This window comes from Zootermopsis nevadensis, unplaced genomic scaffold (assembly GCF_977971745.1).
Source record: "Zootermopsis nevadensis isolate Lab colony 2312 unplaced genomic scaffold, Znev_1.0 Znev_ptg000002l, whole genome shotgun sequence".
NCBI classification, from domain to species: Eukaryota; Metazoa; Arthropoda; class Insecta; order Blattodea; family Termopsidae; genus Zootermopsis; species Zootermopsis nevadensis.
Window position 1 is genome coordinate 4,209,386 of NW_028259134.1, and position 16,396 is coordinate 4,225,781.

Here is a 16,396-nt window from a genome sequence, read left to right on the forward strand (position 1 = left end):
ATTGCACAGAGAAAACGACACGAGGCCGCAAGACCACGTTACAGCGATATGAACTACTATGAAAGAATTTTATGCTACATTTAACTTGATCTCAGGCGTGTACAACATATGAGAGTTCGCATCGTAAAGACTACACGTTGAAACTAGCAGGAACACACACAAAAGTGCATTACACTAATAACTAAATCTTGTATTTTTGTAGCATTCCAAGCACAGAACTAGACATCGCACAAAATATTCTCTCATCTCTAGTACCTTGTTTAACTTCTGAAAGTGGATGTTATAAACTGTTATGTTTGCATAGTTTAAAACATAATCATTAACATTATTTCTGAGATATTAGGTGTTTACGACGGTGACTGTGTTCTGGCTGTAGAGCCGTGTAGTGTCGAAAACATTTACCTAAACTTTAGAGATACTTATTTCTTCATTATCTCGGCAATGACAGTTATCGTTGAGGTATAAGCACCTCTGAAACGTCGGTATATTTCTACGACAGAACATTTTATTATCCCAGAATACAGTCATTATTGACAGAATTCTGGTATCTTGCTCAAAGCTTGGAAGAGAATGCTGTACATAGCAGAAGATTTCCGTCTTCTGGGTTGTTGCGCTGTGTAGTCTGGTCGATGTTTACCAACGTTTCAGAGGTCATACTGCCTCCGTCATCAGGGCAGTGAGTATGAAGATTTTTGTCTTCTGGGTTGTTGCGCTGTGTAGTCTGGTAGATGTTAACCAACGTTTCAGAGGTCATACTGCCTCCGTCATCAGGGCGATGAGTATGAAGATTTCCGTCTTCTGGGTTGTTGCGCTGTGTAGTCTGGTCGATGTTAACCAACGTTTCAGAGGTCATACTGCCTCCGTTATCAGGCCCTTATGATGGAGGCAGTATGACCTCTGAAACGTTGGTTAACATCGACCAGACTACACAGCGCAATAACCCAGAAGACGGAAATCTTCATACTCACCGCTGTGAGAACCTGAAGTCTTACTGTACATAGCTGTTTGTCTGTAGTTTGAATAGTCTGTAATTGATCGAGTTAGCAAAGCGATGTCTCCTTTGACACTCGTGTAAGAACATTTCGTGCGTTTATCAGGCATTGAAATAGATTACGACAGCATCGCGTCATATTCGTTGTTTATAACTGCCATAATACAGGAATGTGTTATTCGACGACACATAACTCCATCAGTTGATTAATCCATGGACGTCTAATTTTAGTCTTATAAGAAAGTTTCATCTCTGAACTCACTGATTCATATTAAGCTTAAGATAATAAACCTTTAAATGCTGTACTTCTAGTAACCAATTTATTCGAAATGCCACTGGTAATTAGGATCGCAAATTATGACAGGGAGATATTAGACGAAGCGGATTAGTATTTACGTTACACGTGTAAACAAAATCAGCCGCTGAATCAGAAGTCTGAGACGATATATTATTTAATTTGTAACGTTGAATTGTTGGCTCGGACAGACAGATTTTTGGAAAATACGGTATTAGAAAAATGTTGACATAATTTTTGTACATTAAAATTGTCATATTCCACCATCTTTGTTTGTATTTACTCGTGCTGTGTTTGTCTATAGGAGGTCGTCGATTCACACGAGATATAAATTAGTTACGGGCCTCACACTCGACTATGGCATGTTTAAGAAAACAGTTTGTTACTTGATATTAAATATTACATTATCTAAGATAAAGGTTAATAAAATATTCTCGGGGAAAGTTTATTACGTACCGGATTACACACAATAATTTTATGTGTTCTTTGGAACGTGCGTTTAGTGGTATTTAATCCGCTTGGTTCGTTATTTCCCACTTCGGCTACCAGATTGCAGCACTTCAATGTCTGCCTCGCGAATTCCCTCATCCGTCATTTTGTTATCAACGCACGCAGGGTATTTCAGCTGCAACAGTAATTATCATTACCACCTTCATGTTTACATTCCTCATGAATTGTAGTTCAGTCAACACGTTTTTGTATTTTTATGCATTTTTATCAAATTACTCCACTAAATTGTATCTATCAGTGGTGAAAACTGCAATTAGTAAACACGTTTCTTTTCTGTCATGGTATGTTTCTGTTTTAATTTGTTTGTTCCATAGTAATGTTTATGGTATTTGTTCTTTTACAGTTTTACTCCGACCTGTTTACATAACATAAAACATATCTGTACGTACACACCGATATGACTTTTTCCTAGCTAAAATTTTGCGTGCATCTCTTAAGTGTGCTTTGTTTAATCAGACTGCTGACAAACTAATCAGCCATTTTCATTGTCTCTAGAGCATAATGTTTGACATTTAGTACCTCAACGTTTGAACAAGTTACATCACATTCAGCTCATTCCTTAAGTTCTACTCTTGCGAGCCTAAGACAATTCTTTTTCGTTGATAAAGTTAGGCACGAACTACGAAGTTTTGAAGTTGCCCATGAACTCAGCAAAACTTTTAAAGAAGGTTTTAGCCTCTTGGAGGTAACTGTACGTAATATTCTGATATCCTTGTCAAATGTAATAATGAAATAGAGATGTGTGTAACATGTGACGTGGGATCAGTACACGTTCATGTAATATAAAGCTTTGACATGTAAACTGTAAAACATTCCGTGAAGGAATTCTGAAGCCCACTTTCTTTAAAGTGCCGAAGGCTTCACCTAAGGGCCCTACATGAAAATTAACAAGAATAATTTATATTACGCTGCGTTTATAAATGGCATGATGATTATAAAATAAAATATTCCACTCTGAGTTTGTGGAAACATTCCACGTACCATGCTTTAAGGTCACGGACAACTTTTCAGGACAGAAAGCGGAACCCAGTCGAGTGAGGACAGATCAGAACTCGCTGGGTAGCAAAGCTCGCAACCCAGTTCTGTTATGAGTTAGGTGAAGTCGTTTCGTGGCCTTGAAACATGCATGTTGATGACGGCTTATGCAATTTCGATGTCAGCTATCGTAGTTATCGCGTTTTCAACAAACATTTAGCAGAATCTCCTTTGCAGTTTGTGACTTGGGTTAATGTTTGCTGGCCTCGTAGTAGCCTACCCTCAATCGCCAGACGCCAAGCTCTCAGATTCGCTCTCTCTCTCCCTTTGCTGACCAACTTGTCTTCCTGGAAGTAAATTGACTGCTGGAGTTGCCAGGAGTAGAGTAGAGCGAACACATGTTTAACCTTGGCACCATAAGATCAAGTAATCCTTTCACACAGTTTATCAGGTGTTGTGATGTTGTGAATTATATTTGCCTTGATAGGACTTTCATCCTTGAGGTTATGTTTCCCTTCTTTCGTCTTTGTAGGGCTGGTCAACCTCTGGCGACTGTGCACGTCCTACAAACCAACCCGATATCGGCTGAAAGGATTCAAATTAAATTTAATATTAAGGAGTTTCACATAATTGCGCGGATCTTAAATATGCAATTTTGATGCTGTGATGTTGAAAATATTTAACAACGGCCACAGAACGTTCTTTAGCTAAAAATGTTAAACGAAATCTTATGGAAAGTATAATTATAAATAATCCGCAATTCAGTAAGTATTTATTCAGTTGGCGCAAGTTGCAGCGAAGTTTTGAAAGCACAGAACATGGAGCCAGCGACATCTAATTTTATCTTCATTACGCAGATCCTGATGAACTTCATCACATGCAGGACACTTAGTTGCTTCCGGAAGACTTTTCGTTCTTCAGTCGCTTTAGATTATTTTATTGACAGATTTTTAAGATGATAGAGTTGCGTCATATTGTGAAAATATATATTTAATTAATTAATCTTGTCCGTCTAATCACAATTTAAAATTTAAAATTAAGATAGTTAAAATACCATCTACACCTCTCATCTCAGGTATGTTCATATTTACTTTTCAAATATATTATTTTGTTTTCTATTCTTTTTATTCTTATTCATTCATTAATATTCATTTATTCTTTGAATTATTTACATTACAGACTGATATAAAAAACATCAACAAAAACATTCACCAACCTAAAAGCTTATTTGAACACGACGCACATATATAGAACAACTTCAAATATATTAAAATGGAATCTGGAAGTGAACACCACTACTAACTGTTAAACAACTACAAAGAAAGTTGCATATAAGAAATTATGATTAAGTTTTAAGTTTATATAATTGTAATTTTTACACACCTGAAGATGGTTCATCTAAGAACCGAAACATGTAGTGAGAAAGTGATGTTCCAAATGTAAATCGAATGTTTCGATAAGGAGCATCACATGGTATTTTAACTATCTTAATTTTAAATTGTGATAGACGGACAAGATTAATTAATTAAATGACAGATTTTTATTCATTCCTTTCCTGAAATTACACCTTTTTTGTTTTAATCTTGATTTGATTTTTATGGAAATGGCATTTCGGAAACGTTTACCTGCTTTTGTTTCTTTAATTACTATTACATCTTCTGAGCCCAAAACTGTTGCTGTTGATTTTAATTAAAAATTATGTAATGGTCTTATTTGCGTTCGTATTGTGTTAATGATATTGGAGTTCTGTTTTCATTATCACGTTCACCACACACTAATATTTCCTCGAGGCATAAAACTGTTTCGTTTTATTAGTCATATTACGTATTCTTTCTCCACTGGTTACAGCCATAGTATGGCGAAGCTGAAATATGCATCTGTTGCCTGGCGCTACGTTACATCGACGAATTCATGCACACTCGAGAGTGTAAAAAGAAATTTTGCTGTTTCATGATACAGAAGTTCTTTTTGTGAGTGTACGTTGGCTGGACTGAGTCTCTCAGCACTATTCCATGCGGCGACATCTTGATGCCTTATTAATGCATTTAAAAATAAATTAGGCGTTTTTTCCATGCTTTATTCTCCCAGTGTACGGGCACCTAATAGGATAATTAATCTTATACGTTTGTGTGAAATCACAATTTAGAAGTCGGTCACTAAGCTACACGTGTTCCTGAGGCCAATCCAGTTTGATATCACATCGCAGTTTATACGAAGTATATTTCACTGACGGACATAATTAGACTTCACTTTTAACTTTTCCTTCATCATACCCTCTTGGTTTCGTATTGTACACTGTGTAGAACAAAAACCAAGCACTTTAAGTTTTCTAAGTTCCAAACCGGAAGTTATGTAAGCGTACAGCTGGCTTCATAATTTCAGTCATTTGTAATCTCTTTGTATTTGTCCGTGTGTGGAAAATTTCAAGCTCTAGATTTTTGTTGCCCACTGGACTCTTCTAAACTGTTGTGTGATTTTACTACATTGTTTATACTGTTCTGCTGTTTTATTATGAAGGCTGAAACTGGTATTTTTATTGTTGTCAGGCATATAAATACACATATAAATAATAATAACTTTGTGCTGTATTTATTTATTCATTTTCCTTGGTTTTATTCTTTAAAGAGTTTTGATTTTGGTGAAAACTATTTATAGGTCAGATTTCTTCCTCTCATAAATTTAAGTAAAGGGAATTAATATTGTAACTTGACCGTGTTTTTTTGTTATTGTTTATAACAAATTCATACTTCTATAAATTATTTACTTGAGTATGGTACCGAAGACGTTGTTTTAAACAGTTTTGTTTCATTAAATATTTATGAAAGGAATTATTTATTTATAATATCGATTTTGGTATCACCTACGTAGCTACAATTTTATGTGTATATTCAACACTTTTTGTTGTTAAATTTTCTTTAAGTTTTCGTTAAATCTTGTGTTTCGAGCTTATATATCCTTCAGGACATTCTTTAAACAAACTAAAAGAACGTTATTCTAAGATCGTGATATTATACTCTTTGTGTTATTAGCCCGAAGCCATAATTGGATTCCACTGTGTCACTTAGAAATAAAATATGATTTGAGAAATCCGTACAGAAATAATGGATGCCAGGCGGTGAAATGGAGTTGGAACTTGACCGGATACAGATCTCCAGTTAGTTCCGTTGTTTCACATTCAGAGAGCGCGCAGTGACAATTACATAAAATAGATTGATGCGTATAGTCATTGGAGTTTATAATGAAAATGTTTGACAGTGGTAAAAAGCTCCCCATTCCTTCAACAGCTGACCACAACTCACAATGTGATTTCAATGAGTGTCTGAGTGTGACAATGGTTATGTAATGGAACATGTTTATTCATATGAAGTGGTACTCTTTATGGTATAGCGACTATAAACAAGCATATTCTGGTATAACTGAAGTCATACGATTCTATTTTCTGTCCTGTGTCACGTTGTATAATTAGTCGATTATTTATTTGCAAATAACTGTTAAACTCTTGTCTATTTTGGAAACCACAGATGACTGATGTATATAGAGCAAATCACTTTGCCCCTCTGCGTGATTGTGTATTGTCGAGAGACAATATGTTACAGGACTTTGAAATCAAAATGCTCTTGAAAACATTTGGCCTCAGCAGTGGAATGGAAGTTTACAGCTCACAGTTCGTAAATAATAGAACTCATGATATGAATGTTGATGAAAGGTACAACGGATTTAAAGAGCATTTTGGCGCCAAAACAGCTAGGAAAGACTAAAAACTAGTTTATTTTATTGCGAATGGGTTGTGAGTGTTGGAACTTGGTGGGAGGGACTCTGAGAATCGTTTCAAGTGGCAGGTTTTGGTATTGGAGCCGTTGGATGTATTATCAGAACTAAAATAACAATTTACATAAACTGTGCTCAGTGGAGACAAACGATTGTGTCCCTGTTAGGAGCAACAGCGGGGCAAATCTCCTGCTAAAAGAAATAGATGATGAGGAATCCGTTTTGTCGCGAAAGTCTAGATCAATGGTATTCAATCTTTTTTGTTCGTGTACCCCCCAGATATAATTTCTCTTCAACTTTGTACCCCCAAAGATGTTGGTGTATAATTCAAGTTATACATAGTATATAATCTACATCTAAAATAAATTAAGTAAATTACATTACTGATTATTCAGTGTTTATCATAAAATAATATATATTTTTTTAAATTTCACGTTCCCCCTAAGATGTCTTCGCGTACCCCAGGTTGAAATCACTGGGTTAGATTATGCGTCCTGCAGAGACGCGAGATAACAATTGCCGGTGTGTACAGACACCTGCTCTAACGACACTGTATCTAAGTCTTGGGACCCATGACTCCGGTTCATAACTCTGCTTGTGCTCGGGAAAACGTCCACATTTACGGAACACGAACACGAATAATCTGGAGGCATCTTCTTCTTCTTCTTCTTCTCCTCTTTTTTTTTTTCTGTCTGACGACAGGTCCATATGAAGAGGATCCTTCCATCCTTTTCTCGGACTGGGACCTGTTCATATACGTTCTTGGCAGATGATCCAGAAGTGGTTTGCCATTGCCTTCTTCTGTGTGTGAATGGAGTAATTGTTGGGATGCCACGGAGAAACCGGGGAAGCCCCCGGAGGTAACTCCGTGTTGCCTAGACCACGGCCTTGCTCAACACAAGTTATAAATTCGGGCACCGCCGGGAATCGAAGGAACCGGGATTCAGTAATTTTAATGACCAACACTTGGCGGTATAATTTCAATTTAATGATTTCTTTTATCATTGATGTATGAGATGCCTTGCAAACACGTAGGACTTTGCTGATTTTATCTAATTGTCTCAATAATTTTCTTTCTATATAGAAACTTGAAATTTTGGTATAGATTTATAAAATGTATTCTGATATATGTCGTTATAATTCTTTTCTTTTTTAGCTAAAGTTTATGAGTTATGAAGATGACCACAAACTGGTCGAAGAATTTCGCTAATATCCTCATTCCTACGACAATTTTATGCAAGTGATGGTTGTTACTTAAGCTCTTACACATTGAGCAATTCGTAACAACAAAATAAGAACCATATTCGCGATAAAATTAGCTGAATAAATTAATGGAAATGTTTGTTTATAATAAATTCGAAAAATGTTGTGTCATCTACTTTTCAAAACGTTAATGATCTGAGTACTCAAAACAATTTACTTTTACGTTGTTTTGTGTGGGTGTGGCAAATATCTCTTTCAGTTTCGTGAGTTCCTTGTAGAACGTGTATATTAACGATGTTGAATCTGCTTATTGTTATTTATACTTCAGTTCATTGGAATCGAACTCTTCGGTCACCATGTTACGCATGTACAAGTGACGACGCAAGGCGCATGCGCGTACAGCCTCGTCTTCTCGCCGCGCCTCCAAGCGACCGACGGGCCGAGTCTGTATTACCGTTGAGCTTGTCCCGCGAGTCGAGAGCTCGTAAATACCTGATCGATTGTAAGGCCCTCTGCCGTGCGACTGACCAACACATCCGCTCCATAGTGCATCGCAGTGGACTGACGCTAAATTTTCATCAAATTTGGAGTTTCTCTCGTCAGATACAGTTAAATTTGAGTGAGTTAACTCGGTCTCCATTTTATTGAAAAGTGACAAATCCGGGAATCATATTTACTTTTATAATGTACTTTAAGACGAGTGAAAGAAATCTACTTTTTTTAAACTGAGTTAAATATTAAGTCAGCGCATAAGTGACATACGAAACGATTTTAGGATCGTAAATGTATTAAGTGCTTTGAATTATTTCCGCTGGTTTCCTTGTGTTGAAATTAGATGAATTAATTTTAGCACGAAGAATATAGAACAGAAATAGTTTGTTATTAATTTTTGGACGTTAATCGGTGTAGTGGGTGGCATTACGCAGTTGACAAACGTTATTTTAGTGCGTATATGTATCCTATAAGTGACAAATTGAAGAAAAAATTACGTAAATCAGTATTTTAAGTTTAAACTGATGACTGAAGTTGAAACTGATAATTTAAAAAGTGAACGCCATAATTAGATTTCATGTATGTTTATTAATTTTAAAATAATTTTATATATACAAAAATAAAAATCATAAAAGTATAGTTTGAACGTGGTGTAACATAGACAAAAGTGTGATGGTATATACTCCTTGCCTACTAACTCACACTTTCCCGCGTTGTGATGGTTAAGCATTCACGCAGAAAGTGAACATCGATTTCAGACTCCATATCACTTCAAAATAATGAAGTTAAACAACGCACGTTGGAGAGTCAAGGGCGGGGTTCAGTGAAACGGACGGCTAACAAGTGGTTTCTCCTGTGACTAGCCAACCAAAAGATTAGCTCGGAAGAGAAAGGTACAGAAAGAGACTGACTTCTAAATTCTATTGAAGAACTGGAAAATGTATCATAATCTCATATTAAGTATCGTATATGTGAAGCGTTATCCTTGTTACAAACGTAAATATTGGACATCAACTTTCGTCGAGGTGTGTTACGTGTTATAAAAATATAATTACAGAAGATAAATATATAATTGCTGAATAATTTTCGTGGCTATAAATAACAACTAACATTGTACTTGTTGTCATTGTATTCAATCGTACTTTAATCCGGTAGGACTTCTTATGAACTTGAAAGTTACAGTGTTTTGAACTATAAATTGGACTCTAAGCGAATTGCATTTCTCCGGAAGGGTAACGTGTTTCATTCAACGGCCCATATAACTAAATTATATCTCTTAATTAACTTGTTTGCTTTGTTGTGTATTGACAAAGTTGCAATGTATTCGGAAAACAAAGGGCAAGACAATGATTTCTGAGATAAATTTGAACAGGTTTTAACGAATATCTTCAAGGGATGTTCTTGTATCAAAAATTTATAGTGAATTACGAATAGTAATATTGCAATATTTGCAGCAGAACTGTGAAGAAAATATATAAGAGTTTGTGACGACTAATTTTTTTTTTCAAATAATAGTAAAATAATTTATAGTTGTGAATACTGTATTATTATAACAGAATAGTAAATTAGGAATTAAAATAAGCATTAGTCCAGTTTGACCCCGATATATACCAGAAACGTTTACACACAAATTGTTAGTTTTTTAACACGTAACATGCAAAGTTACGTGTTGAAGATTGGCCGTTCTTTAAGAAGACCTTCCCATTTATGATGCATATCTCAGAATGTACTAACATCAGTTTACTGTGGTATATATTTTAAATATGTATGAAGTAAAATTTGTAAAGTTAACAAGCACGTGCGAAATTAAAACAGAACATTAATTTGATAAAGATGTCACAAGTAAACAGATTTTTTACAATTTAAAATCTGTAATTTAGGCTATATACTGTGATTTAATCGTAGGCCTACAGCTGGTGGTTATTTGTAAATAATTTCTTATTGATTTTTAAAAATTATGTTATATTTGTTATTGATGTACGTAGAATATACCCAATTCAAAGAATGTTTTGTTATTGATGTTAAGTATGAGTTCTAAATAATCTTCTGAAGGACGAACAAAATTATTTTAAATAAAATATACTACCGTGTATAGAAATATGTCTATTAATATAAAAAGACCAGCTTTAGGTTTGTTAAATTCTGTAGAAGAAATAGTGAAATCTCTGTCAAACTTTAAATATACGTGATTTGTGTTGAATGCGTTTGAATGTAGTTTCCGTCATTAAAAATGTAAGACGTTCGACACCATGAAATTGTCATACGTTTTCGAGTGTGTAATGAATAACCTTTTAACAAGAAACTTACGTATTAGGAAAAAGTAACTATAACTCAAATATATTAAACTACTCGTGAGTTATTGCTTCGTCATATGTATTTATGGCTGTAAGGAATTGAATTATGACTTAGAGGGCATTTGAAACTAGTTCCGTAGACTTTAATATTTGAAAATGCAGAAGATAGTAACTGCAAATATTAAGAGTATGTGAATTTCAAAACTGTTCTTAAGTAAAAACTTAGTTTCCATTAATTGACAGTTTAATTTACGTTGTTGATATGTAGAAATACTTTGCCAATATAAATATATATCTTAGCAACAAATCCCAACAGAAGAATTTAGTGTGTTTTAAATTAAATCTCTATTAGTGAACTATTTTGTAAAACTACGATGTTTCATAATCGAAGAAAATAATTTTACGCAAGATCAAATGCGTTTATTTACTTGTCTGTGCCCTTATGACATTGATGTTGATTACTAAACTCCAAAACATAAATTTTGTAAATCCACAATAATATATTTTTACCCCTGTGACTGGAATAAAAAATGCATCGGTTTTATTTTGCGATGTTGGTGTGTAAAATTAAAGGTGACCTTGAAAATCTATATATGAGAACGAAATACATGTTGGGGGCTTTATTTACGTAACAAACGTATGTACGTCCATGTATTCTGTACGCTGAGCAGTGCCCGTGGAACTGAGGGGGGGACGAAGGAACGCGTACTTCCGACTTTCACCCAGGCAAGAATGAAGTTTGTGATTAGTCGTGTTCTAACGTGTGTTGAATCGAGACCCATCCACTTCAAGTGACTCGCAGAGGAAGACGCCCTGTGTCCTCGTACAGCGTTTATTTGTGGTAAGTAAGAAATCTGCAGACCAATTTTATTCGCTTTGTTTCTTTTTGCAAATTGCAGAGTTGTGTCCAAGATTTTGTGCTGTTTTCCAAATACTCAGGAATAAGACTTTCTATCGGAGGTAACAGAATGTAATAGTTTCGTCATTGTTTTGTTCAACTCTTCAATTCTACTTTGATTGTGGAATCTACAAAGACTGATAATTTCTATCCTAGCCGAGATCGAAACGAGTACTTCTTCAGGATTTGCCAGCTACTTACCTGTTGATATCGGACTTCTGAGTTCTAACGACATGCGGACTTGCAGGTACATACTGCCTCCATCCAAAGGGTAGACTTCTATAACGGGAAGCAGGCTTATGCACTACAGTTTGTGGAAATTCCTTCATACGTATTTGCATCTTTGCAAAACAAATATTTTTGAAGGTGTACTTATTTCCAAAAACTTCATCTCTTCTTCACGAGAATATTGGTCCAAGTCTAAAACACCGCACCAATCATGATATTGGACTAGAAGCTTTCACGGCGACTGAAATCGGTGTAATCTCATGGACATTCCCCTGATGATGGAAGCGGAAATGGTCTCCGAAACTTTGGGATATTTTCCACAGATGAGACTGCTTGTTGTCCGAGAAGATATTATTGAATCATGATATTATTTACCGCCATTGATGTTGAAGATAATAGACGAAGAAACAGTAGTTTAAGGGTAAAAATGACAGCCAATTATACTGAAAACTGATTGAGCATACGTGTGTCTTATACGACACAATTTTTGTTTCACTAATCTCACTGTGTTGATGTTTTTCCTGCAATATTTATTATTTATCGGTGTTTTTAGAGGCTGGGAACGCACCCGAAAAGATTCCGTCTTGCGGTATAGGACATGTCGACCTAGTACTACGTATAGGCTCATTACACCCAGAAAACTAATATTAAACAGGTGACAAGCTTTAGTGACGCACTTTGATCAAAATTGCGGTCTGATTTGAGCCAACGTTGAAGAATGTAAAGTGTCCAACGTAACTCGGGACCCACCTACTAGCACGAGACGGCCGTGTTCTCCGCCGTGACAACTTAATTTTCTGGTTCCGGTAGTTGGCTCGCTGCTATGTCATACAGTCGTCGCGGGTTCTACGTTAAAGTGGACACTGTATAGATGTTGAAGCTAGGTTTCTGCATGAGTTTACATTTAATTGAGTAATCTCGATCCGTTTTATACTTTCCAAACTGGGGCTAACGCGAGATGTCTCATAGTTCTTTAATAGTAAGTATAATGGAACTATTAAATTCTTACATGTTCTCTGGCGAATATCAGTTAAAAATTAATGTCTAAGCTAACGGTAAGTTTATCTGGTGCTTTATTTTACATTATAACATCACAACGCCGTAATTATTAAGAGGATTGAAATGTTTTAAGCGTTTATAATATGAGACTCTAAATTGTACCTTATTTATTAATATTACTGAGAATCTGGGCTTTATTCATCTTCGTGTATTCTCTTTCAAAAAATATGCCTGTTCTTTGTGTCTGAGGTTAGCTCTTTCTTAGGAACATAGCTGATAAGGTATTTCTACCTTTTTTCGCATGAGGACGAAACTTTGCTATAGTTTCGAAAAAGTTGTGCTGTTTTCGGAATACCAGACGTTGCTTACAGTCCAAAAATTAGTAATATTAATCATAATATACCAGTGTCGTTACAGTAATTTACTATGTAGCTTATACAGAGCGTCTCTTAAAACGCAATCCAGAACATGAAATAAGAATCAGATCTTACCCTTGTACCAGAATCTCTTGGTGCGTGTGGACGTTACTTCAAATAGAAGTAGTTTGCTGCTCTTTGAGAAGAATTTAGGAACGCATGTCCTTATGTCCTTGTAAGGAATTGGTACTCTGCTGCTCTACAGTCGTTGATGGTACGACGTCGATCTTCGTGAATGGCCTGCCGAATTTTCGTAACATTTTCGGGCGTTGTGCTCGAAGATGGTCGTCCAGAACGCTCGTCATCATCATCGACAGAGGTTCGGCCATTTTTAAAACGTGAATGCCACACAAAAGTTTGTGCACGACCCATTGCGGACTCCCCAAATGCTTGCTTTAACATTTCATAGGTTTCCGTAGCCGTTTTGGCGAGTCTTTGGCAAAATTTGATGCACACGCCATTCCGAAATCGAATCGCAGGAGGGTCGGTGTAATGCACTACCAAAACGCCCGTAACTAAGAAACAAATGCTAATTCGATGATGCCGGCTGGCACACTGATTCACTATGAATGTAGGCCGCACCCCCTAGCGGAAGAAGCTCGTACTACATCCAGTTCGCCCTCTATTGACACAGTCTTGAAACTTTCCGATCGCACCTCGTATATAGTAACAATTTATTTTTATTTTTTAAAGATCACAGATAATATTTGTCCCATTAATTTTTATACAGTACAAATTGCCCGTCAAAATATTTCAGAATTCTCAATGTGCTGTTTGTAATGTTTTGATGTAACTTTTCGTCAATGCTCGACCTTTGTACTACATTTAAATATTACCACTGCGTTGAAGTGAGGGTTACTGTTTATTTCTGGTGGCATACCAACAGTTGATCCTTTTACTTATTATAAAATAATTTTTATTTTGTGTGTGTAAAATTGCTTCATGAATAATTAGATGCAAAGTTTAGCAGTGGACTTGTAGAAACACAGACATGATCTCTTTATCAGTACGATCGTTAACTGTCGCCAGGGAGCGGAGACATTTGGAACGCTGAGAAGATATTGATGTTAGAAAAAGATAGACTCCGAAACGGTTTTAACTCGACAATAACACAGCACATCGCCCGAGAAGATTTTATAATGTGCACCTTAAAAGTTTCAGATTTCTGTACTCCTTCAGGTTGCCAAGATACTTTGCATTGTGCAGTGTCCCAACAATTACGAGACTCAGAGCTTCAAGTAAATATTTTGTTAGTATTGTAAGTAAACTTCCGAGTTCCGTTCTTAGTGGCAACAATGGATTATTTTAACTCCAACAAGTCTGTGGTGACTGTCTTCTGGGTCATCAGGGTTTCGTCGCCCTAATGATGGAGGCAGCAAAGGCCTCCGAAACGTCGGTGAACTTCGACCAGACTACTCAACTCCACATAGCTGAAGACAGCTTTGCCGATTTCAACAATGTGTTTATTGTTGAAAACTACTTTCGAATTTAGTCGTATGTAACAGTTAAACAGGCATATCAGAGACGGTTTTTTTATACTGATGCACCAAATAAGTCAGTCACTTAATGAATTCGCAGAATTTGTACGAAAATGTTGAAATGGAATGAATTATGTTTTCAACACTGAGAGGAAATATTCAACGCATGTTTTAATTATGACCTTAATGTGTAATGACGATTAATATGTAGGTCTATAGTGAACATACATTCACGGTGGTCTAGCGGTCAGAACACTAGCCTTGTAAGCCTGGGGGTCCCGGGTTCAATTCCCGGTGGTGCTCAAATTTATAACTTCTGTTGGGCAAGGCCGTGGTCTAGGCATCACGGAGTTTTCCTCCGGGGGCTTCCCCGGTTTCTCCGTGGCATCCCAACAATTACTCCTCTCACACACAGAAGAAGGCAATGGCTAACCACTTCTGATCATCTCTGCCAAGAATGTGTATATGTATGAGCAGGTCCCTGACAACCTGAAGAGGTTGGAAGGATCCTGTTAATAATATATGGACCTGTCGTCAGACAGAACACTACAAATAAAATAAATAGTGAACATGTCATTCGAATTTTGGGTTTGTAGCTTTGGGGACGCAACGTATATGTTCTGAAATTCCTGTGCCATCAGAAAGTTTCAACTATGCCGCGAATTGTTATAAGCGATTGTATATTTGCTCGTTACAATTATAAAAAGGCAAATCTTATATTTAATGAACAGGAATTTTGTAATACACTCTCAAAGGCTCGGCGTCGAAATTTTTATCCAACATGTGAAATGTTTTGTTCTCAAATGTCTGCATTCTTACAGAGGAGATACTTACATGTTGATACATTATTTATGACCGTGTATAGTCTACTACGCCCTTTTCGTGAAGCAAAACTTTGTGGTTTGATGTAAAGTGTCTTTAACAAAGTATGGTGTAAAACGTTTTCGGGACATTGATATATTTAATATGCTCAGAGTTTTAAGTATTATTATAATGCGTACATATCTAAACTGTGGTATGAAAATAATGTTACGTTTTTAAAGAGATTCTTGCTTTGATAAAGGGATTGTACGCTAACGAGTGAGCCCGTTATTGAATAAAATAGTTTTAAAAACCTTTAAAGTACCTGTCCCAAAGTATTAAATATGAAAAGTTACGTTCGCTGTAATACTGATGGTGCAAATTTACCTCTGATAAAGATAATCGGGTCACTGAATAATTTAATTTTCCATGCTGGTTTTTGTATTTATTGCCATGAAGGATTGATTCGAGTATATAAAATTGTTTTGTTTTATATATAAACAAGGGAGAGGTGAGGTTTAATATTAATTCTTGCCAGAATTCTGTTCCGACAGCGTAGGTTTCCAAACACTTAAAAAATAGAGTCTGAAAGGATGATTTTCAGTTATGGTGGCATTGTTTACTTTATTGGATTTATCAGGTTCGTTTAATCTGCTTAAATGGAGAACGAGACGATACGTGAGGAAAAGGGTATTTGGTAAACGAGGGGAAGAGAGCAGATGAAGAAGAATCAATTATCAATATCCTGCATCCTGAAGGATTATTTTATTTCATTTATTAGTAAATGATTTTGAATTTTTATTATTGATATATCTTTATATTAACTGGTATTTCCTGTATAGTTTTGTTTCTTTTTTTGTAGGAGATATATTTCGAGAAACTTTGTATTTGAAGAATGTACTTAAGTTTAAAAATTGTGATTATGATGCACAGGACCGTAATTTTGCAGTTAGTGCAGAGTTGTGTACGAGTGAAATCCCATTCGTGTCTTTGACGTTCGCGTCACGTAACAGAGAACGAATTATAATTACATTTTAATTCAAAGTTT

General features: G+C 35.9%; 1 protein-coding gene across 5 annotated transcripts in view; it reads left to right on the forward strand.

The window, feature by feature from the left end:
* The window catches only part of LOC110833858 (5-hydroxytryptamine receptor), a 501,370-nt gene that overhangs the window by 86,110 nt on the left and 398,864 nt on the right, over positions 1-16,396 (forward strand). For 2 of the 5 annotated variants that reach the window (XM_087354857.1, XM_087354870.1), the window contains exon 1: positions 8,183-11,369. The exons of 2 other annotated variants lie outside the window; for them this stretch is intronic. The gene's annotated coding sequence lies outside the window, so the exon portion shown is untranslated. Of the gene's footprint in view, positions 1-8,182; positions 11,370-16,396 lie in introns of those variants that run through there. One more of the 5 variants, XM_087354878.1, reaches the window with a different exon arrangement.